Raw genomic sequence first — 24,380 nt, forward strand, 5'->3', positions numbered from 1 at the left:
ACCTAGATGTGTGCTGGATAGATCAGTCTACCAGCCTACCCAGTGGACTGTAGCAAACGTTGCTCATCAATCCGTCATACATCTAAATTTGTTCAGACGTTCAGACTTTTACCGTTCAAATCTGTACTTGTTTGTACATAAAACTCTTTAAAATATTCATATGCACCACTGGCTTCAGCGGTAGCTCCGTTGTCATTATTGTTTTAGGAGGCCATGCTGGCATCATGCCTGTTGCAGTTAATCCACAGGAGCCGGTAAACAGTGCGTGAGCGTCGTTCAACGTTCACAAAATATATATGAGAGCGTTCAATGAACGCCGCTCTTTTGGCGCGCTCATGCACCCCACTGGCTGGCAACACGAGGTCTCTGGTTCAGGTGGAGGAGTTGGGATAAACGATAGACTAGACCAGGTTTTGTTTGTTATGTAAGGCTAACTTTATCTACTCTATGACCGTCCAGGTGGAGCTGCTGGAGAAAGAACACCTGGTCCCTCATCCACATCCCTCCTCTCTCTGGAGCTTGTACGTTCAACCCATTATTTGTGGTCTCTGTGTCATTAATAATAAACTGTTATTTCGTCTTTGTTATTATTATTATTTTTAAATTTTGCAGTTACACCGTTATACTAATTAATTGTAGGTCTTAGTCAAATTATATGAAGTGTATTTGTACAGTGCTACCTTTTATGTAGTAGAATGACAAAGGACTTAATGCAGTGGTAACAGTATGGATGAACTGTGTGTTTGAACACAGCCTGCAGGTCTAGAGACATCCATCCCTCCAGCTCCCTCCACTGAAACACAGCCTGCAGGTCTAGAGACATCCATCCCTCCAGCTCCCTCCAGTGAAACACAGCCTGCAGGTCTAGAGACATCCATCCCTCCAGCTCCCTCCAGTGAAACACAGCCTGCAGGTCTAGAGACATCCATCCCTCCAGCTCCCTCCAGTGAAACACAGCCTGCAGGTCTAGAGACATCCATCCCTCCAGCTCCCTCCAGTGAAACACAGCCTGCAGGTCTAGAGACATCCATCCCTCCAGCTCCCTCCAGTGAAACACAGCCTGCAGGTCTAGAGACATCCATCCCTCCAGCTCCCTCCAGTGAAACACAGCCTGCAGGTCTAGAGACATCCATCCCTCCAGCTCCCTCCAGTGAAACACAGCCTGCAGGTCTAGAGACATCCATCCCTCCAGCTCCCTCCAGTGAAACACAGCCTGCTGAAGGTGAGTTGTGTTTATTACATTACAGCTGTAGTTATGTAACTAATGACAATATGTCATGACAATATGGTGACCTTGGGTGTCTTGAAAGGCGCCTCTAAATTAAATGTATTATTATTATTATTATTATTATGTCATTAGTCCAGATTCTATAAAATATTCATGATCAGTTATAATCATATGGTTCCCTTAAACTGTAACATGTATCTCGGTTATGCTGAATGATAGTGGCTGCTGTCCTGACATGTTGATGTATTGTTTATCTCTTCATAGAATTGGTTAATATATGACGTCTGGAGGTAAGTGTTATTGCTGGTTTGAAAACAGAACACAATGATATGTGTGAACCTAGCTGGATGTGAACCACACAACCTGGCTGTGTGTCTGCATGTGTGTGTCTGGTTCTGTGTCTGGTTGTGTCCTCATCTCCACCTGAGAGTACCCAGCTGCAGAGCTGCTCCACTGGGCTTCAGTCTTCACTGAGAGTTGCTGCATGTGGAAGCTGGCTGTATGTCCTGACTCTCTTCTGACCGTCCTGCACCAACCAGGGACCAACAAGAACCTGCCATTACTGTCCCTGATACAACTATGGAAGATCATGATGATGATCAGAGTCTGGGTCCAGCCCGACCCTCAAGCCCCAAACATAATAGATCCCCGAACAGGCTAGCTACAACATCATGGAGTTGTGAGTCTAATGCACACTAGGGATGGAGTTGATGCCTTTGATTTTAATTAAGAGGATGAGAATAGTTATCTTATCTTAACCGACATTTATAACCCATACAAATAGGTTAATATTAGATTACATCTATCGAGGGACGCTTGGGTTTGTCTTTTTATTAGTGCTGTCAGTTAAACGCGTTATTCATGGCGTTAACGCAAACCAATTTTAACGGTGTTAATTTTTTTAGTTACAGTACGTCATTAGTAGTCGTTGACAGGGTTTTGATCTTTATTTATTTATTTTTTTATCGATATTTTGATACAATATCTGTCTCTGGAATTTGACTGTATAGTTGAACATAATGGGACAGGGGCCCGGCAGCTCCCCGGCCCCCGGCTGCGGGACCCCGGCGTGAGTCCGGGGATCCCCTCCGGAGCTTTGGTGGTTGTGTTGTTATAAAGAAAATGCCTTTACAACATCGAAACGGCATAATGAGGCTCTCGCAAGGTATTGCGGGAGCAAGTCACAACTGTAGCGTTGCTGGGGTGCCCATCGGAAATCTTAACTTCAAGGGGATGTTGGCCCTCCCCCTCACCCCTTACCCTGCCTTAAAACGGCTTTCAGGACACGTCTCGCTGCGCATGAACGCGCAACAGCGAGGCGTAGGGGGGAGATTTTGGTTGGAGCAAAGGATCGAGACTGAGCCCAACACTGCAACTCCTCTGACGTCAGACATTATCCAGAGGAGCCAGCCAGCCAATCTCCAGTACAACAGGGCGGCCCGCTGTACTGGGATGTGCGTCTCCAGTACAGCAGGGAGGCCCGCTGTACTGGGATGTGCGTCTCCAGTACAGCAGGGAGGCCTGCTGTACTGGGATGTGCGTCTCCAGTTCAACAGGGCTCCCTGCTGTACTGGGATGTGCGTCTCCAGTTCAACAGGGCTCCCCGCTGTACTGGGATGTGCGTCTCCAGTTCAACAGGGCTCCCCGCTGTACTGGGATGTGCGTCTCCAGTTCAACAGGGCTCCCTGCTGTACTGGGATGTGCGTCTCCAGTTCAACAGGGCTCCCTGCTGTACTGGGATGTGCGTCTCCAGTTCAACAGGGCTCCCTGCTGTACTGGGATGTGCGTCTCCAGTTCAACAGGGCTCCCTGCTGTACTGGGATGTGCGTCTCCAGTTCAACTGGGCTCCCTTCTGTACTGGGATGTGCGTCTCCAGTTCAACAGGGCTCCCTTCTGTACTGGGATGTGCGTCTCCAGTTCAACAGGGCTCCCTTCTGTACTGGGATGTGCGTCTCCAGTTCAACAGGGCTCCCTGCTGTACTGGGATGTGCGTCTCCAGGTCAACAGGGCTCCCTGCTGTACTGGGATGTGCGTCTCCAGTTCAACAGGGCTCCCCGCTGTACTGGGATGTGCGTCTCCAGTTCAACAGGGCTCCCCGCTGTACTGGGATGTGCGTCTCCAGTTCAACAGGGCTCCCTGCTGTACTGGGATGTGCGTCTCCAGTTCAACAGGGCTCCCTGCTGTACTGGGATGTGCGTCTCCAGTTCAACAGGGCTCCCTGCTGTACTGGGATGTGCGTCTCCAGTTCAACAGGGCTCCCCGCTGTACTGGAGATTGTTGTGGAAATAATCTACTAGTTTGCAAAGAGGCGAAGACAAAGGAATATTAACATTAAGAACTTTGATTCTCATTGCACCGTGAAGACGGAAACATCCGTGACATTTACTTCCCTATTACTTCTCTATATTTCATCAGAGCTCACATCCAACCATAACCCCATGATCACTGTTGCTCAATAGTCTGGGGTTTTGCCCGACAAATTTCCTAAAATAGTGGTTGTTCAAAACGTCCACTCCTTATATGATACAGAATTATTTTCACTGTCTGTTTACTGAACACATTGCGCACAGGTTTCTGGTTTTGCTTGACCCTCCACTAATTTGACACTGACCACTTCAGCGCATTATATTTTTCCATAATATTTGTATTTATATATCTGGCTGTGTTTTTGGTGTGTGTGTGTGTGTGTGTGATCATCCTACTCAGGCGTGTCGCTAGAATCAGAGTGTGACCAAAGCCATAAGGACGTGGTTAAAGACGTTCAAATGTGAGTTGTTTTTCCTGCTTTTTGTGACTGATGTTAAACGTTCCGGTCCTTATTTTAACCGCATATCAGATATTTTAATTTAGTGTACATTTCTTAATTAACTGATGTCTACAGAACCACAGATACGATTCCCCTATTGGTAAAGTCAAGTAGGCTACATTTAAGCATGCAACTGGGGTATAACATCTTTATTTATTAACAACACAGATCTAATAACTAACTACAGAACAGTATGAATAGTCTGATTGAACCAAACACAACTGTTTTCAAACCCCCAAATGATCTTCTAACCCCGTCCCCAGAACTCGTTATTTAATTGATCAACTGCTTTTCTTTCATCTCTCCCCAGATATTTCTGAAGGTCAAGAAGAGTCTGTGACTGCAGTTTGATGATTGAAGCCCAAACAAACCTGACAACCATGTTCCTACAATTCATATTAATAAGTTGTTGCTTGGGCGTTGCTTCACCTTCACATTGTCCCCCGGATGAATACAGAGCAGGATTGGAGTGTTGCCCATCTTGTCCGCCTGGTAAATATCTGAACTGTTGTCACGCTGTCTGACTCTACAACGTGTACTATCTACAAATAAAACATATATACAGTTTACAAATCTACAGTAGAGAAGGTCCACAAATCGACAACATGTCCAACATATACTGTCTATGAATCTACAACATATTCAAAATGTTCTTTCCAACAGGAATGCATGTTGTGAAGGACTGCACAGAGAGAATCATTACAAAGTGCTCAAGGTGCCCCGATGGTACTTTCCAAGCCGGCTTTAATGAACAGAAGCGATGCTCTAACTGTACAAAGTGTGACGCAGGTACATCTGCTATTTCACGGAAATGCCCACCATTCAACCCCCACATTGTGTTGATGAGGACGTTGTGTTGTTCATGTTGATATCAGAAGTTTTGTTTTTCATGTTTATATAAGAGAAGTTGTGTTGTTCATGTTTATATCAGAAGTTGTGTTCATGTTTATATCAGAAGTTGTGTTGTTCATGTTTATATTAGAAGTTGTGTTGTTCATATTTATATCAGAAGTTGTGGTGTTCATGTTTATATCAGAAGTTGTGTTGTTCATGTTTATATCAGAAGTTGTGCACTCTCAGGTTCTCTCAGGTCCCTCTGTAACTGTTGTGATTGACAGGTCTCGGTCTGAAGGTGAAGAAGTCGTGTTCATCAACATCAGATGCTGAGTGTGAGGTCCTGGATGGATTCTTCTGTAGTGACTCTAACAGAGGTGGATGTAGGACCGCTCAGAGACACACGGTTTGCAGTCCTGGTCAATACATCGGTCAAAGAGGTTGGTGTTCTATATATACTGTACGGACACATTAATTATAGATAATTGTTAAATAAATTGACGTCTGCTGAACCTATTCAGTCCCATAAGGGCCATCCAGGTTCTTACCATTTAAGGTATTAGCGTCCAAGTTACTCCACGATCATCTACAACAGTCTGGCAATGATACCCACAAACACCTTTTGAATTACAATTCTCTGTTTCCTTGTTACTACGATGTTGATCTTGTTATATTTTAGCTGTTAAACGATACAATTTGAAAAGATTATCACAAATGTTCCCACCACATCTCAGAATGGTTGTGTTATAATAAAACATGAATATTCCCACAGGAACAGCAGATGAAGACACAAAGTGCCTTCACTGTACTGATGGAACATTCTCAGATGGCACGCGGCCGTCTTGCAAGAACCACAAAAAGTAAGTGGAGTTAATTAAATAATCTATAGTACAATAGTGGTATGTTAAGAACTAGGCCTGGGCAATATATAGTGTACTGGTGTGGCTTTTATTTGCCTGTTTTTAAAATACACACATAGTCATAATGTTATGTTCGTTTTTTTATGATCAGAATTAGATATTGAGGTCATTAATGCTTAACAATATATATATAACTTCCATTCAGTCAATTTCTTCACATCAGCGTCCAGTGAGTTCAGACACAGGCAGATACAGGTCATTAGGAGAAGGTAGGGGTCAGGCATCTAGCTCAAGAACCTTCCTGAAGGCCTACAGGTTGGTTGTGGACATTGGGGATCGAACCCAGTACCTTTTAAACCTGGAGTCCAACACCCAGTCTACTACTCTTAGAACTAAAGGTTGTTTGGTCTTTCTCATTTCAGATGTGTTTCTGTGGGAGAGGTGCAGATACAACTAGGAACTGATTCAACTGATTCTACATGTTTTCGAAACCTTTCGATTTTGTTAATAATGGGATGCATATCTCTCATTATATCATTAGGCCTAGGAGGTAAGCATTACATTCAGCTCTATCATGTATCATCTGACATTAAACTCTTAACATGTATGATGTTACATTAAACCATAATGCATTATGGTAACATTAAACTAGCATGTATTATGTTACACTTAACCAATATGTATCATGGTTACATTAAACTTTAACATGTGTCATGGTTACAATAATAAAACATGTAGCATGTTTCATTAAACTAACATGTATCATGTTTCATTAAACAATAATGTATTACGTTACACTACACTAACATCTATCATGGTGATGCTGAATGATAGAGACTGCTCTCCTGACATGTTACTGTGTTGGTATCTCTTTATAGTATGGCTTTATAGAAGATTTCTGGAGGTAAGTGTTATAACTGGTTTGATACAGAACACAATAATATGTGTGACCCTAGCTGGCAGTGTTATTATTAGTTGATGACCTTGTAATGAACCCAATGTTGATATTTTATTCACTTTTTCTTTTATAGAGATGGAGATGGAGTAACTTACATGGTAAGTTCTTATTCCACATGTTTCACTTTGTAAATGAGTAACAGATCATTTAATAATATCCATTTACTTGCAAGGGTTACTGCATATTTCATAATATCAGTCATAGTCCTGGTAGGTAAGGGTTACATTAAACTAACATGTATCATGTTACGTTCACCTCTTAACATGTATCATGTTACATTCAACTAACATGTATCAGGGTTATGCTGAATGATAGTGACTGCTGTCCTGACATGTTGATGTGTTGTTTCTCTCTATAGAATTGGAAAAACAAATAGATAAGAGGGTAAGTGTTATTACTGGTTTGATACAGAACACAATAATATGTGTGAACCTAGCTGGCAGTGGTGGAGTTATTAGATGATGACCAGAGGTGGATTAACACCCAGGCTAGCCTCGGCTGAGCCTAGGGGCCCAGGTGTGCAAGGGGCCCTGGATGGGACACACTATTATCAATTTTACTTAAAATAAAAAAAGACTTGACTCCTATGGCATGTCATGTGGCCAGGTTCATAAAGTAAATTTGGTTGACTTTATGAACGTCTGCTGAACAGCAAAGAGGCAGAATGTCTGAAAAGCGAAAAGCACCAATGTTTCCATTAATCGCTATACAACACACTATTTATGACTTTGCCTGTGACCAATGCCAGCGGGGGGGCACACTTTTTAAAAATGGGCGCTAGTTAAAGATAGACTGAATCCAGGATGTGCCAAAACAGACGGAATCACCCATCTCTGATCTGTCCATTGAAGTGATATTCTGCGCAAATTGGATTTTAGCAGCCTCATTAAGGAGTTATTTCGGTCGGTCGTCGGGTTGGTCCCCAGAAATACGTGGTCGCGGCAGCTATGGGGAACTCACACTTGTTTCTGTATCAGTGCTGTTTTAGTGAAGGCCGTCTCAATGTGTGTGTGTGTGTGTGTGTGTGTGTGTGTGTGTGTGTGTGTGTGTGTGTGTGTGTGTGTGGGTGTGTGTGTGTGTGTGTGTGTGTGTGTGTGTGTGTGCCAATTTTCCCCGAGGGTGTGCATGAGGGCCATGTAATATTCCTAGCACGCTTTTAAACATGGCACTAAATTATTTTTTTTCTGTGTGATCAGGAAGGGGGCCTCACAAAAATAGTAGCCTAGGGGCCAATGACCACCTTAATCCACCCCTGATGATGACATGTAATGAACCTAATGTTCATATTTTACTCACATATTTATTTTATTGAAAAAGGAAACATCGAAACAGGTGAAGGAGCGTTACGGTAAGTTCTTCTTCCACATGTTACACTTTGTAAATGAGTTACAGATCATTTATTAATATCCAGTGATGTGCAAGGGTTACTGACTCACACCTAGTCAAATGATATCGCTGTGATTCAAAACATTTCATCTAATGCCGCTTTTCCACTGCATGGTACCAGCTCGACACGACTCGACTCGACTCGACTCAGCTCGTTTCCACCGCGAAAACATGGTATCTGGTACCTGAAGTGGCTGCTTTTTCTAGTACCGCCTCGCTCTAGGTTCCAAGCGAGCTGAGCCGATGCTAAAAGGTGACGTCGGCAGACGGCCGGCCACTGATTGGCCAGAGAGTGTGACGAAGTCACGAGAGCGACATGGCAACCATGCTGGTAACAGCCATAGCAGCGCCGCAGCCAACATATTCCACTTCTTCAACATGCCAGCTAATAATAGTAATGTTATCGATGTCCTCCATTGTTGTTATGTGGGTTCTGTCCATGTGTGGGTTGCGTAGGTCTTGTTTGCGTCGCGTACACAAATACGTCACGGCCCTTTCGCGCAGCCGACCCCGCCCACGTCCAGGAGGTACTATTTGCGGTGGAAAAGGACCCGTGCTGCAACCGTGTCGAGTCGTGTCGTGTCGAGTCGAGTCGAGTCGAGCTACATGTGCGGTGGAAAAGCGGCATTATTGTACCAGAGAGTCAGAGCCTACCTAGCAGAGGGACCAGAGTGGCAGACCTACTGAACAACATCCTCTAGATATTAGATTATAGAATGGAGCTATCCATGTATATAAGACACTACTCTCATAGCTGGGGCGATGTGGCCAGCATAACGTCAGCTCAGTGGCGTTTATAACGTAGCTCACTGAGTCGTCATGACAACACAGAGCAGGGACAAAGGGTAGAAAGACTTCTGTCCTTGTTTGACCACGATAATGGCAGCCGTCTCCCTACACGTATTCAGTCTGTCAAGATGTTCTTCTGTGTGGAGGCTAATCCAGAGTGGAAACCAGGAACTGGTTCAACTGATTCTACATGATTAGAATATATGGAGCAGTTCATAATGATAGGATGGATATGTTTCATAATATAGTCCTTAGGAGGTAAGGGTTACATTAAACTCTATCATATATCATGTTCCATTCAACTAACATGTATCATGGTTACCTTAAACTAACATGTATCATGGTAATGCTGAATGATAGTGACTGTTGTCCTGACATGTTACTGTATTGTTTATCTCTATATAGAAATGATTAATCAACATCTGGAGGTAAGTGTTACTGCTGGTTTGATACAGAACATAATTATTGTATTGTATTGTGTTGTGTTGTATTGTATTGTATTGTTTTATAGTACTTGACTGTGTAGCAACTACAGTAGCTGCTATCATGGCTGTAACACAGGAATTGGTTAGCCTAGCGATTGTTGTACGTGCACTATGAACATCCTTTCTGTACCGACAGCGATATATTGATGCACTTCTTATGATACTTATTGTAAGTCGCTTTGGATAAAAGCGTCTGCTAAATTCCCTAAATGTAAATGTAAATATGTGTGACCCTAGCTGGCAGTGTTGGAGTTATTAGATGATGACCTTGTATGAACCCAATGTTGATACTTTATTTACATTTTTATTTTATAGAAAAAGGAAACAACGGAACAGAAGAGGAAAGAACATGAGGAGGTGAAGAAGTTAGTTGGTAAGTTCTTATTCCACATTTTTCACTTTGTAAATGAGTAACAGATCATTTATTAATATCCAGTGATTTGCAAGGGTTACTGACTCACACCAAGTCAAATATATCGCTGTGATTCAAAACATTTCATCTAATTGTACCAGAGAGTCAGAGCCTACCCATAGGGACCAGAGTGGCATCACAGGGATTTACAGAAATGGCCGTGCCTGTACACTTACACTAAATCAAGCATTTTACTGTATTATTATTACTGACACTTGCTGTAAAAACACATAAGGGTTGACATAACAAATATAAGTAAGATCAGGACAGCTCTGACTTCACACTAAACCCCCCACAATCAGGGTTTTCAACTGTTTCGTATTTGGGCAATTTTGAAGTTAAAGTTAATTTCTAATAACACATTGCTCTAAAACATTGATATTGTATTAACACAAATCATGCAGTAAAACGCTTGATTTTGGCTAGGTGTATAGTCAGAGTTTTCCTGATTACAAATATATCTGCCACTGTCAATCCTTATAGAGTGAGTGTTGCTGCATGTGGAGGCTGGTTGTATGTCCTGACTCTCTGATGCCTTCTCTCCCAGTGACTACACCACTAATGTCCACTGACGGTCCTGAACCAACCAGGGACCAACAAGAATGTACCATAACTATGGAGAATCACAATGGAGTCCAGCCCGACCCTCAAGCCCCACACATAATGGATCTGTGTCAGTCTCAGTCCACCCCCCTCAGTCTTGTACCCCCCTCCCCCTCCCAGTCCACCCCCCTCAGTGTCGGTAACAAGTCACTTTAAAAACCAAAGTCCCAAGTTTCCCAGCGACCGTGTTTCACAGTTGAAGGGTAATGACGTTGCAGGAGAAGAAGTAACCCGAGTTCTAGAAAACCTGGATCCACCTTAAAGTGAATCTGATGATTCAAACTGAGAAACTAGGGGAGGAAATACACCAGTCTGATTCCTTCCTGATGCCATCGTTCACTGGAGAAGAGGCGTGGTGTTTATCATCATTATTTGATCAATCCTCACATTATTCTTCTATATGTGGCTCACAGAGCAAAAACCAGCGAGGGGTTAATAACTAGAGGTGTGAGGTGTGCTCTGTGAGGCGTCCTGGGGTATGATGGTAACGTCTGCTTGTGTCCACGCTCCCCCTCTCTTGGTCGACCACCGAGCCTTCTCCAGCCCCCTGAGTGTCTGTTCCTTCGTCGTCGGCCTCCTGAACGGCTCCGCCTTCCTCTCCGGGCTCCAGGGCGGACCCGGACAGCATTCTGCTCCCCGGGTCAGCCTCCAGAGCGGCTCTGCACGTCCGTTGGTCTGAAGCACCCAGCGTCCGGGCGTCGTCCCCCTGGGACCTCCTGCTCCCTGGGGGACGCCCAGTTGGGACTTTGGGGATGGACCTTGGCTCGCTCTCAGCGATGGCGGCACCAGGCCTCCAGCTGAAGGGGTTGAGCGGAGCGCTCGAGCCGGGGTGTGTGGTCTGACCAACGCTGGGAGGGAGGCGGGGGCAGCTCCATTGACCGCCTTGTAGGACAGAACCGTCGTCTGGAATCTGATGTGAGCGACTACAGGGAGCCAGTGGAGGTCGAGGAAAAGGTGCTATTTATTGGTCTTTTTTTGCATTGTGTTATGTTTCTTTTTAATTAACTTTATTTTACTCCCCGCAATGTTATGTAAAATGCTGTACATAGAAAGATAAAAACATGAGATTGTTTAATTAACTCCACTTACGTTGTGTGGGGTTGGCATGACGATGTGCCATCCAAAATAATGTTCTATATTCCCATTGTCTTTAGTCAGGTCAAGATGCATACGCACTATGTTCAACCTCATACTCAAAATGACCTTTAAGAGTCAGGAACCAGCTGATTCGTCAGGCTGGGTTGACGTCAGGTTCTGTCAGGGTCAGACGTCCCCTCGGTGTCACGAATGCTACATCCTGGGCTTTGGGACGCAACCTCGATGATTTAGGCAAGTCGTGCAGTGACATCTGCTGGCGAAATATGTAACTGCACCCCTGGTTTCACTTTTGATTTGACGCAGTTTTCATTTGCTTGATTTTGTTTGTCAGCTACTCTCAAAAATCGGAATTTAGATCCATATCTAAAGGATATACATGTTACAATATAACGCAGTAACACTTCTGGAACCGAGATTAGTAGACGGCAGACATAGGCCTGCCGCCTATCACAAGTCAAGTGCTGTCCCGGCTTTTGCGCTTTCAAGAAACCAATATAAATCATTGAAATAACTTCATGGTCAATGGCCCCGATTTTTACCAACAGGTGTGAGTGTGATTAACCATTACATGCAGTTTCAAAATGCGACCCTCCGCTGTGACAAGGAAGGTCATCCAGCAAGTGAAGTATGTTTAGGTCATGAAGTGGACGGAGCTTGGACGGCAGCGCAAAAAGAAGGCGGAGTCAAACAGTAGCTCCTCTCAATAAATACATATTTTCTGAAATGACACAATACTCTAAGGCTATTTGTTAACTTGTCCATGACCATATAGGCCTAACCAAGCGTAAGATAATTTTCCCCACAATCCGATTATTTTTCAGTGTATGGTAAATTACGATACTTTACCCCCAACCGTGCAAGTGAGAGATGAAAAGTTACTTCGTTCTCGATTGAAGTAAGGTAAGTCAAATCAGACATTCTCCTCCATATAGGCGTATATATAGATTGGTTGTATATAAAACGATAACGTCTGTAGAAAATTAGAAAAAGTGAAGTACTTTCACTTTGAACAAGTCCGTCGAGGGAAAACAACGAAACCCTTCCCGTTTTCCACATTCTGGCTTCTGGCAACTTTATGGGTGAAGAATGATCCCTGAGTTTATGGCAGGGCTATTTTAAAGGGTTTGCAGCCGCCCTCGGTGACCGCAATCTGCTCCGTCATAAAAAGAGAAAAAGGCAAAGAAAGTATTAGGCCTACTTTGCGTTTCTCTCGTTTAGCTCATTTGCTTCTAAAAATTAAATGGCATTTGCTAGAAATATGTCTTATTAGACTTCCATGTTGACAATGAGGTTTTACAAATCTACATTTCCTTTTATCTTATCGATGTAGGCCTAGTTTGACTCGTTTTAGATGGGCTAACGACACGATGGTATGAAAGTAACGTTTTTGCAATGCAAACTAGAGTCCTACTGGACATGTAGGCCTAAATGAACACTGGTACACAACGCAGAGAACAATGTTGATTCTGGCTTGAGTGCTTATTTTCACAACAATATAAACAGAACCAATAACCAACAATTGAACAACACTGAAACAATGATAACATTTATGAACTGCTGTAGGCTACTTTTCCATCTTTTGCATTTATTAACTGCTGTATTTTTTCTGTATCTCCCCAGATGTCACAGAATTTCCAGAAATCAAGTCAAACTGCATATCATCATGTGGCCCGATATTTTCTATTTAGTTGTGTTTAGTTTAATTGGCCATCATGCTTTTGCATCAGCAAATTGTCCCCTAGATGAATACAGAGTGGGAATCGAATGTTGCCCTTCATGCCCGCCTGGTAAGAACCACATTTCTGAACTGTTGTTAAATATATGAATCAAAAAATAATCTGATTAAAGAAATATAAATTAATATTTATTAATACTTATTAATATAAATTAATAAGTATGAAACAAAGCCAAATGACATAGTCCACAATTTATTTTCAACAGGATGGCTTGTTGAAAAGGACTGCGCAGAGAGAAGCATGACAAAGTGCTCAAGGTGCCCCGGTGGTACTTTCCAAGCAGGCCGTAATAAACTGAAACAATGCTCTACCTGTACAAAGTGTGACGCAGGTACATTATGGAAATGCCCCTCATGCAACCCCCATATGTTGTGTGGATGAGAACGTTGTGTTGTTCATGTTGATATCAGAATTTGTGTTGTTCATGTTTATATCAGAGTTGTGTTGTTCATGTTTATATCAGAAGTTGTGTTGTTCATGTTTATATCAGAAGTTGTGTACTCTCAGGTTGTCTCAGGTTCCTCTGTAACTGTTGTGATTGACAGGTCTCGGTCTGAAGGAGAAGAAGTCTTGTTCATCAACATCAGATGCTGTGTGTGAGGTCCTGGATGGATTCTTCTGTAGTGACTCTAACAGAGGTGGATGTAGGACCGCTCAGAGACACACGGTTTGCAGTCCTGGTCAATACATTGGTCAAAGAGGTTGGTGTCTTCCATATAAACATCAATGTTAAATTAGTAAAGGACAGCATCCAAATGTGACACTGTCCTTTACTTTGCTCTAGTAAGAGGCCTTCCAGCTTAGTTGAGCATTCAATACATTGTCTTCTACTATTACCAGGTCAAAGGTAGTGACGTCACTGCTAGCATCTCTCTTTGAACTTGGCCCTCTTCGTTGCTATCTAACACGTTCATGTCCACATTTAGTGGACATAAAATGCAACAGTCAGCGTACACTTTGGCATGCCCATCGTTACGGCTCGGTGAGCATGCAGGAGATAAAGGACTCAAAAGCACTCAGGGGGCCAACGTCTGTGAGACTGGTCTTCACCAGAGGATTGTTTGGTACACAGGAAACCAGTAGATCAGGCAAACAATCCAGCAGGGAGAAGGCAAAGGCTTTGTCAGGGGTCAACAGGCAGTCATCAGGAAACCAGGAACCGTTGATAGCGCTATATGCTGCGACGCTTGATAGACAGAACAAATACGAAGCGGCACAGGTGAAGGGAAACACGCTGACTGAATACAGTAGGAGAGGATTGTTGGTTGAATTAATTTCATTACAAATTCAACTACTGTAATTGAATCAAGTTAATATTAATGGACAGATTGAAATAGATTAATACATTCTTTCTAATATGCTGTGGTTTCATTAAAACATGTTGATCTTTACTACAGGAGCAGCAGATAAAGACACAGAGTGCCTTCCATGTGCTGATGGAACATTCTCAGATGGCACATCAACGTCTTGCCAGCCCCACACAAGGTAAGTGGATATTACTGGTGGTTGGTTCGCAAACATGGCAACCCGGACCAAGTTTTAACATTATATGGAATGACTGGGTGTGTCAAGATGGGAGATGTGTAACGAGCAGTGCTGTACGGTTTTGTAGCAGGGGCAGCAGACTTAAAGGTTAAAGGTCCAGTATGGTCCATTGACACCAAGTGTTTATAATGGGTGCTGCAATCCAAACTCACAATATTGGAGAGAGTTGCCACCGCCCGCCCCCCTCCTCCCAAGACCCAAAGCTCAAGCGGGTCGCCAGGTTGAGGATAATGCATGAACACACGCGCATGACTCATCACTTAACACGATAAGCTTATCGTCCTAGAAGATTACATCATTTTGGGCTCCTCTACTACTGGCGCCTTCCAAGCCAGTACAGGCCACTGTAGCTTCTCCTACTTTGTTAAAAAAGGGGGGGGGGGGAGGGTGTAGGCCCTCAGTTGGTTAGTTAGGTTGGTTAGCAACCTACCCACTAGTTTCAACCTATACACTGAACCTCTGATGCAGTCTCTGGGCCTCTACGGATTCTGTTTTTGGGTTAGGAAATTCCCTTTCCTAACGTCAACATAAGTTTAGTCTCTTTTTTTTCCACATCTGTATTGAACGTGTGCAATACACAAAGAAAATGAGCGCACACAGTGTGCTAGGCCGGCTCTGCCAATGAGGAACCTCTGCAGCCGGGTCTTCATTGTGAAGCAGCCCAATGAGCAACCTCCGCAAGACCGCTGCATTGTCGGCATCCTAATGCAACGTGTCATTACACCAGATGTACACTAGAGGGGGATTTACTTGCCAACAATCAATTACAACATTTCAATGTTTATTAGAATCAAAGCAAAGGTTCGCTGTAGCTTGCAATGGAGGGGCTGCGCGCACACTGCACAGCCGTCATTGCAGTGGTCCGCAACATCTCGGCGGACGTCGCATTGCTTTGGCCCTGTCACACTAAATTTGTACCGGCTGCCAAATTTGTACCGGGCGTGTCATCCATACGTAATCCACTCCAAATCTGCCTGGCAACAGATGATCGCTTCGTCCGTTGCCTAGCAACGGACGATCGCGTCGAATGACGTGAACATTCGCGAACCTTCTATCTAGCGATCCGTTATCTGTATTGTGCTATTTCGTCCTTGACCTGCTTTAAACACTCAGTTTACTTGCTAAATTTGATTAAACAATTAAATACAATACAAATATAAAGTAAAAACAAGTGTTATCTGTAGGCCTACTGATATCAACATCAGTTATTAGACCGTCACACGGAGCATGCGCAGTTGGATTGGCGCGCTGCATGTTGATGTCTGTTCCAAGATACATCGTGTGTTTATTAAGGAACCCAACAAAACATTACATTATCTAGCGATCCGTTAACTGTATTATGTCATTTCGTCTTTGGCAACATGAGCGCGAATGTTTTTTGAAACCTGCCCGGTAACGGACGACGCGATCATCTGCTGACAGGCAGGTTTGGAATGGATTACGTATGGATGACGCGCCCGGTACAAATTTGGCAGCCGGTACAAATTTAGTGTGACAGCGCCTCTGATTTGATCGACGTGTACACGGCAGCGCTCTGAGACCATGTGGCTATGTCCCGTTGATGTTGGACCCCTGGTTGTGTTGCCTACGAGCCGCAGTCCCCCGGGCATGTACAGCCTTTAGGGAGACGACTCATCCTCATCCATTGGCTGAACTCCGTCCTTCTCTCCTTGTTTTCCGTGTCTTCCATCATAATTTACTCCTATCCACAAAGTGGGCAGGTATATACATTTGTATTTAACATCTGGTCTGGTCATTCTCATTTCAGATGTGAATCTGTGGGACTGGAACCAATGAAACCAGGAACTGATTCAACTGATTCTGAATGTGGAGAACACACACAAGTACTGAAGGCAGTAATATCAGGGACCCTCTTAATAGGAATCTTCACTGTGCTGTTCATGGGTTACTGTTGGAGATAACAGACAATAGTTAGGCATCAACACGCTTCTGCGTGGTTTGTCTGAATCCTTTGCACACACGTCCTGCAACGCCTTCTCATCTTGAATATGATGAGTGACTTATTTATCTGACTGATTATCTTTTTTGCAATATCAAGTATGCTTAAAGGCAGCGTGTTCTTTATCCTGCAATATGCACTATTTAATATATTGTTGAAAATTATTTTTACAAAAATCCCCAACCAGTGGTAAGCTGATTTATTTTTGTAAGCGTTTCGCTGTTGCTTCGTCAGGTACACTCTTCTTGGGATACTGTGAATTTGATGAATATAGCTCTCTGACATGTATAAGTATGGAGTTAGCTTCTATATTTTTGTATTTGTATTTTTCCAGTACATTATATTTTCCTATAGTGTATTCTTAACCTGTAATATGTATGTATGTATGTATGTATGTATGTCTGTCTGTCTGTCTGTCTGTCTGTCTGTCTGTCTGTCTGTCTGTCTGTCTGTCTGTCTGTCTGTCTGTCTGTCTGTCTGTCTGTCTGTCTGTCTGTCTGTCTGTCTGTCTGTCTGTCTGTCTGTCTGTCTGTCTGTCTCTCTGTCTGTCTATCTATGGCTGTGTCTATCTATGTCTATATATTTATGAGATGGTTGCCCTCCAAACGGTCTGTTTGGTTGAGCTGCTGCAAGCAACCAAAGCCCGCTCGAAAGTGATTGGTCAATACTCCTCAGACCACAAACGAAAACCAGAACGCTTGCGATACCAAAATCTTGGCCCATTGCCTACAGATTCAGCAAAGGGCGGTACAAATAATTAAAGGAATACAAAAAGAAAAGATAAAATCTACAAACAATACGATAAATGCTGAATGTAAATGTATTTTTTTTGGGCAGATGAGGTAAACATTATAAAACTAAAGTAAAAGCGTAGAGAAGAGGATAACTTCCATTCGTAGCCTCGTCTCATCATCAGGAAATTGAACACACACTCAGGAAATCATAGGATCATTTGTGATCACTGTTTTTATTTTTATTTTTCCAACCTTGACTTTAGCATTAGCTGGGCTACTGATTGAAATGTGACATTGCAATATAAATAATAATAAAAAAAATACAATACTATCATAAAATAGGCATTTTCAATAATGTGCAGTGTGCGTAAAGTGCAAATGTTCATTGTTTTCGTATTTGTGTGTGTGGATGTATGCACAACTTTGTTTGTGTGTGTGCGCGGTTTTGTGTGTGTGTCTGTGTGTCAGTGTGTCTATGTGTCTGTGTGTGTGTGTATGTTGTGGCAACCCGCTCCTCGAGTGAGCCGGGTTCCAGGTATAGATCACGCTTGGCAGTGTGGGTTAAGCCATTAAAGGCATTTATTGCAGACAACTTAAATCAAACAAAGGAAACGCGGTCTCTAGAGCCTCTAGCCTCTAGCCTCTAGCCTCTAGCCTCTAGCCTCTAGCCTCTAGCCTCTAGCCTCTAGCCTCTAGCCTCTCACGGACACGAGCGCTTCCTCCTTCCTCGCTCCCGTCTCTGGTCTGCCCAAATGTCAGTCCTCTTATAGTGGCTCCTCGGCTTTCGGCCAGGTGTCCCCCAATCTCGCTGATTGGGGTTCGGTCGGTGCTCTCTGTCGCCGGCTGGTGGGTGACGGTGGTATCGGCCATCCAGGACCAACCCTCGGGCTGGTCCGGGCCGAGGTTTACGGGGCGGGATGCCACACTGTGTGTTCGGTTGTGTGTGTGTGTGTGTGTGCGGTTGTGTGTGTGTGTCTGTGTGTGTGTGTTTCTATGTGTCTGTGTGTGTGTGTCTATGTGTCTGTGTGTGTGCGCGTGTATGTGTGTGCGTGTATGTGTGTGTGTGTGTGTGTGTGTGTCTATGTGTGTGTGTCTATGTGTGTGTGTGTGTGTGTGTGTGTCTATGTGTGTGTGTGTGTGTGTGTCTATGTGTGTGTGTCTATGTGTGTGTGTCTGTGTGTGTGTGTATGTGCCTGTGGTTCACAGGCAGACAGGCAACACTCAGTGTCCATTGTTGCTGAGCCTGTTGGACAAACTGTCCTGGAGCCTGTTGGACAAACTGTCCTGGAGCCTGCTGGACAAACTGTCCTGGAGCCTGCTGGACAAACTGTCCTGGAGCCTGTTGGACAAACTGTCCTGGAGCCTGCTGCTCCGGCCCTGAGGCTGCGGGACCTCGTGCCAGAGGCGGCAGCAGAGGCAGTCCCTGATTCGGGGGGGGGGGGGGGGGGGGGGGGGGGTGCTGGGGTCATTGATAATCCTGCTGGCTCTACTGGCACACCATCTACTGTAGAAGTCCTGGAAGGAGGGAAGCTGGAATCCAGCGATGAACCGGGCTGCAGTGGGGAGGCCATGTGTGCGTATCTCTCCCCATGGCCGCTCTGCACGGCCCCGGGGGAGGGCCTCTCTGATGGGGGGCCACCAGGGCCTTGTTGCTGCTGACTCTCCACAGTAGCTGCTGGTGCTGGAGCCCAGCCCTCTCTCTCTCTCTCTCCTCTCTTTCTCCCCCCCCCCCCCCCTGTAGTCCAGGATCTGCTGCTCGGTCTGGGCAACGTGGAGAGCGAGGTGGATCTCCTGGCAGCACTGCGTCAGGGTGCCGGCCTCTCTCCTGTGGGCCGTCCCGTCCTGATGGGTAACCAGGTCCCTGAAGACGGACCGGTGTAGCTGGGGGTCGACCACGGCTGCCCGCTGCTCGTCGGGTAGCCTCAGTGCTAGCACTACTGCTCTGAGAAGGAGCTCATATCACAAACCTTTCCCTCTTCGAGCCCTACTTTACACCAGTTAATGGGGAATGGTGTTACCCTGTATTGTACATTTGGTTGTTTCATTGTATAGTAAGAGAGGGATACTGTTTTGTTCTTTGGCAGACATTGGTGTGAGCACTCTTTCCCTGCACACGTTGTCGGTCTTGCTGTCCATGTATCAGAAGTTCAGGCTCCACTTTTACAATTCCTACATCGTAAATGATTAAGTTACATTTATTTTGCATGTATTGGCCGCCACACAGATAGGTGGCAGCAATGCGCCGGACGGCGTTGCAGATTCCCTTTATATTTAAAAGAGAAGACAGATCAATGATCCACAAGGGAGTGCTATTAGTCCAGTTTTATTTAATATTATGATCAATGATATCTTTATGAATTTTGATAGAAAGAATTGGGTCGGCCTTGTAGGCAGATGATGGGGCAATCTGGACAAGGGGAAGAGACACTAGTGATGAAGAAAATTAAGCAAGCAGTCAGAAATGTAGAAGATTGGTCATACAACTGGGGTTTCAGGATTTCTTTAAGTGAATCATGTTTCATGACAATAACAAATAAGAAAGGATCGATGCACAGAATATAAAACTATATGGGAAAAAGCATGGAAAAAGTTGAAAAATTCAAATATCTTGGGATTTGGCTAGACCAAAAGGGCCCATTGAGAACACAGGTGAAAACTGTAGAATTAAATGCAAAAAAGTTATTAATTTAATGAGGGCAATAGCTTGGAGAGAATGGGGAGCAGACAAACACTCTTTAATATATATTTATATATATATATATATATATTATATATATATATATATTTAGAGGGCTTTAATGAGATCAGCAATAACCTGGATGCATGGTGAATAGAGCAGCACTTAGGAGAAGAGAAGAGAAAACATATTATTTGAATACAGGAGCCGACTACAGGGATGGGGATATGAGAACCCTGCCAGAAATGTAATACGGGACGGTTGGGAATATGGAACGTATCAAACCGATTTGGATGGGTAATCAAAGCAAAATCAGAAGAATATAGGGTAAGTAATTTAAAAGTGACTTCTACACCAATAAGTAATGTTCCAATTTGGTTATTTCCTGACATAGAGATAGATTTAAACTTAATAGAAATGAGGAAAGAGTGGGAAGAGGATTGGAAACTCAAAAGTAGGAATAGGTGTACGTAGCCCATCAATGCAGATCAAAATTGGGAAAAGGTTACCAAATCAAATGTCAGTTTATTCAGCAGAGAATACGTCAATCAACGTTGGGTTACAGTGGCTGGAGGAAGTGAGACGATGTTTAGATTCATTAGCAGCCCTCCAAAGTATTCAGAGTTGGAACTCTAGCAGACAGGACCTCCTTTTAGAAATTCAACTAAGTTTACACAGAAAAGGAATTTCTGTAAAATTCTGCTGGGTTCCTGCCAATGTAGGAATAAAAGGAAATTATGGAGCAGACAAAACTGCCAAAATAGCAAAAAAAAAGAACAATATAATAGATATTCCATATGGAAAAGCAGAAGTTAAGAAAGAAAAAAAAAGTAATTAAAAAGTGGCAGGAAAGATAGAAAACCACCGGAAGAAATTAATATAATATACAATAGAATGTGTGTGTGTATGCATGGAGTTAAAAGGAAAAATAGAAGGGAGGGGACAGTGCTCACAAGAATGAGAATAGGACATATAGGACTAAATACAACTTTATTTCTAGTAGGAAGAATATAAACGGATCAGTGGAACATGTTTTGAAGGAGTTTGAGAGATACACCGAGGAGAGAATGAGGCTGGCTGATAAATATCAGAGATCAGGATTCTAGAGTTTCATACTGGGAACAGTAGAGAGGGTGTATCACTTACACAGAAGGCAGTAAGCGTATTTATTTATCTAATTTTTTATTTATTCTTTCAAGACCATAGACAAGAATGCTATTGTTACATACTCCGGTACAGTTGGTGGCGGTATGCACCAAGAAGCTTTGGATGAACAAAAAGTAGAAGAGGAAGAAGAAGAAGAAGAAGGACATGAGAATCTGGCTGCTGATTGGCTGTCACCATGAAGCGCCAGAGCCCATTTACTTTCAAAGTATGAATAAGACGCGAACGATGCGTCCCCTGAATTGAGACACCAATTTGAAGGGGGGGGGGTTCTCTTCAAATTCAAGTTCTTCAATTTAAGGTAAACTAAACTCTGTCCTTAAATCTAATCTGATTTGATAGATATATCAGATTAAATTAGTTCGTTTATATTTCAATGGGGGATTTGCAGTTATAACAAATGTTGTTATGCTGTGAATTCAAATAAATGGGTGAATTAATAATGGCTTTTGTTCACACTATTTTAAAAGGACGTTTAATTAATCCCTTTCCTTGGTGGTTTTAATTTCCCAAGCAGCGTGCTGAGGCACCGATTTTGTTGCGTCTTGTAACGTATTGTAATCCTAACCTGATCTATTTATCTTTATCCCAATATTAAGTAAGGGGTAATGTATAGAACGCCGGTCATTATCGAGAAAATAAGCCCCGACAGGGCGAACAGGACACCGACGCGTAGCGGAGGTGTCTTGCTTCGCCATGAAGGGGCTTATTTTACGATAATGACCGGCAAAGTTCTATACATTATCCCGCTTATTACACGGCTACTTGCCTAAACGAAACTATTTGTTACCAGCATTCATAGTGTTGATCAGCAGAGAAATAGTCCGCCCAAGACGTTTACGTCGTCGCTTAGCAACCGACAGCGCTTGGGTTTCCCCAGAGCTATAGAGTGGCGAAGTCACGCCCCTTCCGGTAGGGCTCATGGGACCTATGAGATCGAAAAATATGAATGGGTGTCAATGGAGAGAAAATAATTATTTTCTGGTCCCAGTCTTTATATGCCCTGGATTACACATATGTTGTTTGTGGATTTAAATGATAATTTTTCATGCAAAGAAAACTAAAAATGTTCATGAAGAAGTTTGATAATTTTAGGTTTTATGTGAGGCCGCTTTGTGAACTACAGCTCTTCGCTGCTCTAGACGCATATGATATACGTCACCACACCCGCCCTTGGAACTCGGCACAGAGATGGCGATCTCTCTGCCCCACTTCACCGCCTTTTCCAAGGGGAGGATAAAAGCATCGAAAGAGGTGAAAACCATTATAAATCGGGGCACGTGCAGAGTTTCAGTTATGCCGATGGGAAGATTGTCGGTCTTCTCCACGCCAGTCGCAGGGAGCGTGACGTCACATACGAGCCGTGTAGTCTTTCTCGTTGTGTTTTCTCTACAGCCTTTATCTGAACAATTGCACAATAAACGGTCGAACTCTTTGCATGAAAAATTATCCTTTAAATCCACAAACAACATATGTGTAATCCAGGGCATATAAAGACCGGGACCAGAAAATAATTATTTTCTCTCCATTGACACCCATTCATATTTTTCGATCTCATAGGTCCCATGAGCCCTACCGGAAGGGGCGTGACTTCGCCACTCTATAGAGAGCTATAGCTCTGGGTTTCCCGTGTTCTCATAGGCGCTCGTCGGCGTTATGACGTCCGTAAATAGCCGGCCGTTGGGCATGCTTCCTTCACTTTGGGAAACAGCAGACATCCTCTGGAATTAAAGAACCAAATTTGAAGGGCGGGGGGGGGTTCTCTTCAAGGTGAAGTTTTCAAGTTAAGGTAAACTAAACTCAGTCCTTAAATCTAATCCGATATTCTAGTTGTATCAGATTAAATTGGTTCATTTATATTTCAATTAGGGATTTGCAGCTATAACAAATGTTATTATGCCGTTTATTGAAAGGAAGGCTTGAGGAGGCATATACGAAACAGGAAAAGAGGACGAACATTGCAACGGGAATAGTTAAACAATGTTTAATAATTTTCCTATTTAAATACTAGATCAAACATGATTTTTTTTTTGGAGCATTAGGCCTACATTTAAAAAATGAGGGGGAAAATAATATTGTGGGGAGCCGCATGGGAATGACCAGTGTTTGGAACGGTTAATTAAAGAATTAATTTGATAAATAATGATAATAATAATAAATGAAATTTATATAGCGCTTAATCTGGTACTCTAAGACGCTTTACATATTGGCCTATCAAAACTATGTAAAACAGACTAGGAACAAAAGAAAAACAGAGGTTAAACATGAAGAATAAGGTGGGAGTTAGGTGGGGAAGGCTAGTGTGAAAAGGTATGTTTTGAGGGCAGATTTGAAAGAAGAGAGGGTTGGAGAGACTTTGATGTGGGAGGGGAGTGAATTCCAAAGGGTGGGGGCAGCAACTGAGAAGGCCCGATCACCCCAAGTCCGTCGCTCAGTCCGTGGAACTTGTAGCAGGTTGGCAGAATTGGACCTGAGGAATCGGGAGGGGGCGTGGTGATGGAGGAGGTCGGCAAGGTAGGGGGGGGGCTAGGCTGTTGAGGGCCTTTTAGGTGATGAGTAAGATTTTGTAGTTGATTCTGTGTTTAATTGGAAGCCAATGGAGTTCACGGAGGACAGGTGTGATGTGTTCTCTGGAGCGTGTACCAGTGAGGAGGCGTGCAGTGATGATTTAACCGGCGATGCTGGTTAAATTAGTGAATTAATAATGGATTTGTTCACACTATTTTAAAAGGACGTGGTTTAATTTCCCAAGCAGCGTGCTGAGGCACCGAGTGTGTTGTGTCTTGTAAAGTCTTGTAATCCTAACCTGATTTATTTATCTTTATCCTAAAAAAAAAACACACAGATGGAAAGTAAGTTTGAGAGACGTTGTTTTGTTCCTCAAATGTTGATAGGCCTATTTCTCATGTTGGTGTAATGATGTTGTTTCACACACAGTTTGTTAATATTATTTGAATGGTGATATTGTGTGGCGAGCGTGGGATCCCGTATCATCCTTTCCGTTCTGCTCGCCACAATATAAATCTTACAACACATCAAATGGGTGTTGCTGGTTAATGTTGGGGGAAAGATTTCGTATCATTAATGTCGTCTATACAACGTTGA

At 43.5% G+C, this 24,380-nt stretch overlaps 1 protein-coding gene across 14 annotated transcripts in view; it reads left to right on the top strand.

Moving 5' to 3' along the window:
- The window catches only part of LOC132459305 (tumor necrosis factor receptor superfamily member 16-like), a 99,768-nt gene that overhangs the window by 55,940 nt on the left and 19,448 nt on the right, over positions 1-24,380 (top strand). For 3 of the 14 annotated variants that reach the window (XR_009526198.1, XR_009526196.1, XR_009526201.1), the window contains exons 2-6: positions 9,120-9,289; positions 9,662-9,719; positions 10,306-12,354; positions 13,080-13,246; positions 13,401-13,526. The gene's annotated coding sequence lies outside the window, so the exon portion shown is untranslated. Of the gene's footprint in view, positions 1-1,080; positions 1,223-3,934; positions 4,527-4,697; positions 4,824-4,879; positions 4,946-5,073; positions 5,309-5,640; positions 5,729-6,150; positions 6,279-7,882; positions 9,290-9,661; positions 9,720-10,305; positions 12,360-13,079; positions 13,247-13,400; positions 13,527-13,740; positions 13,897-14,592; positions 14,681-16,508; positions 16,561-24,380 lie in introns of those variants that run through there. The other 11 variants (XR_009526205.1, XR_009526207.1, XR_009526203.1 and 8 more) reach the window with 10 other exon arrangements.

The sequence above is a fragment of the Gadus macrocephalus genome, chromosome 1 (genome assembly GCF_031168955.1).
Source record: "Gadus macrocephalus chromosome 1, ASM3116895v1".
NCBI lineage: Eukaryota > Metazoa > Chordata > Actinopteri > Gadiformes > Gadidae > Gadus > Gadus macrocephalus.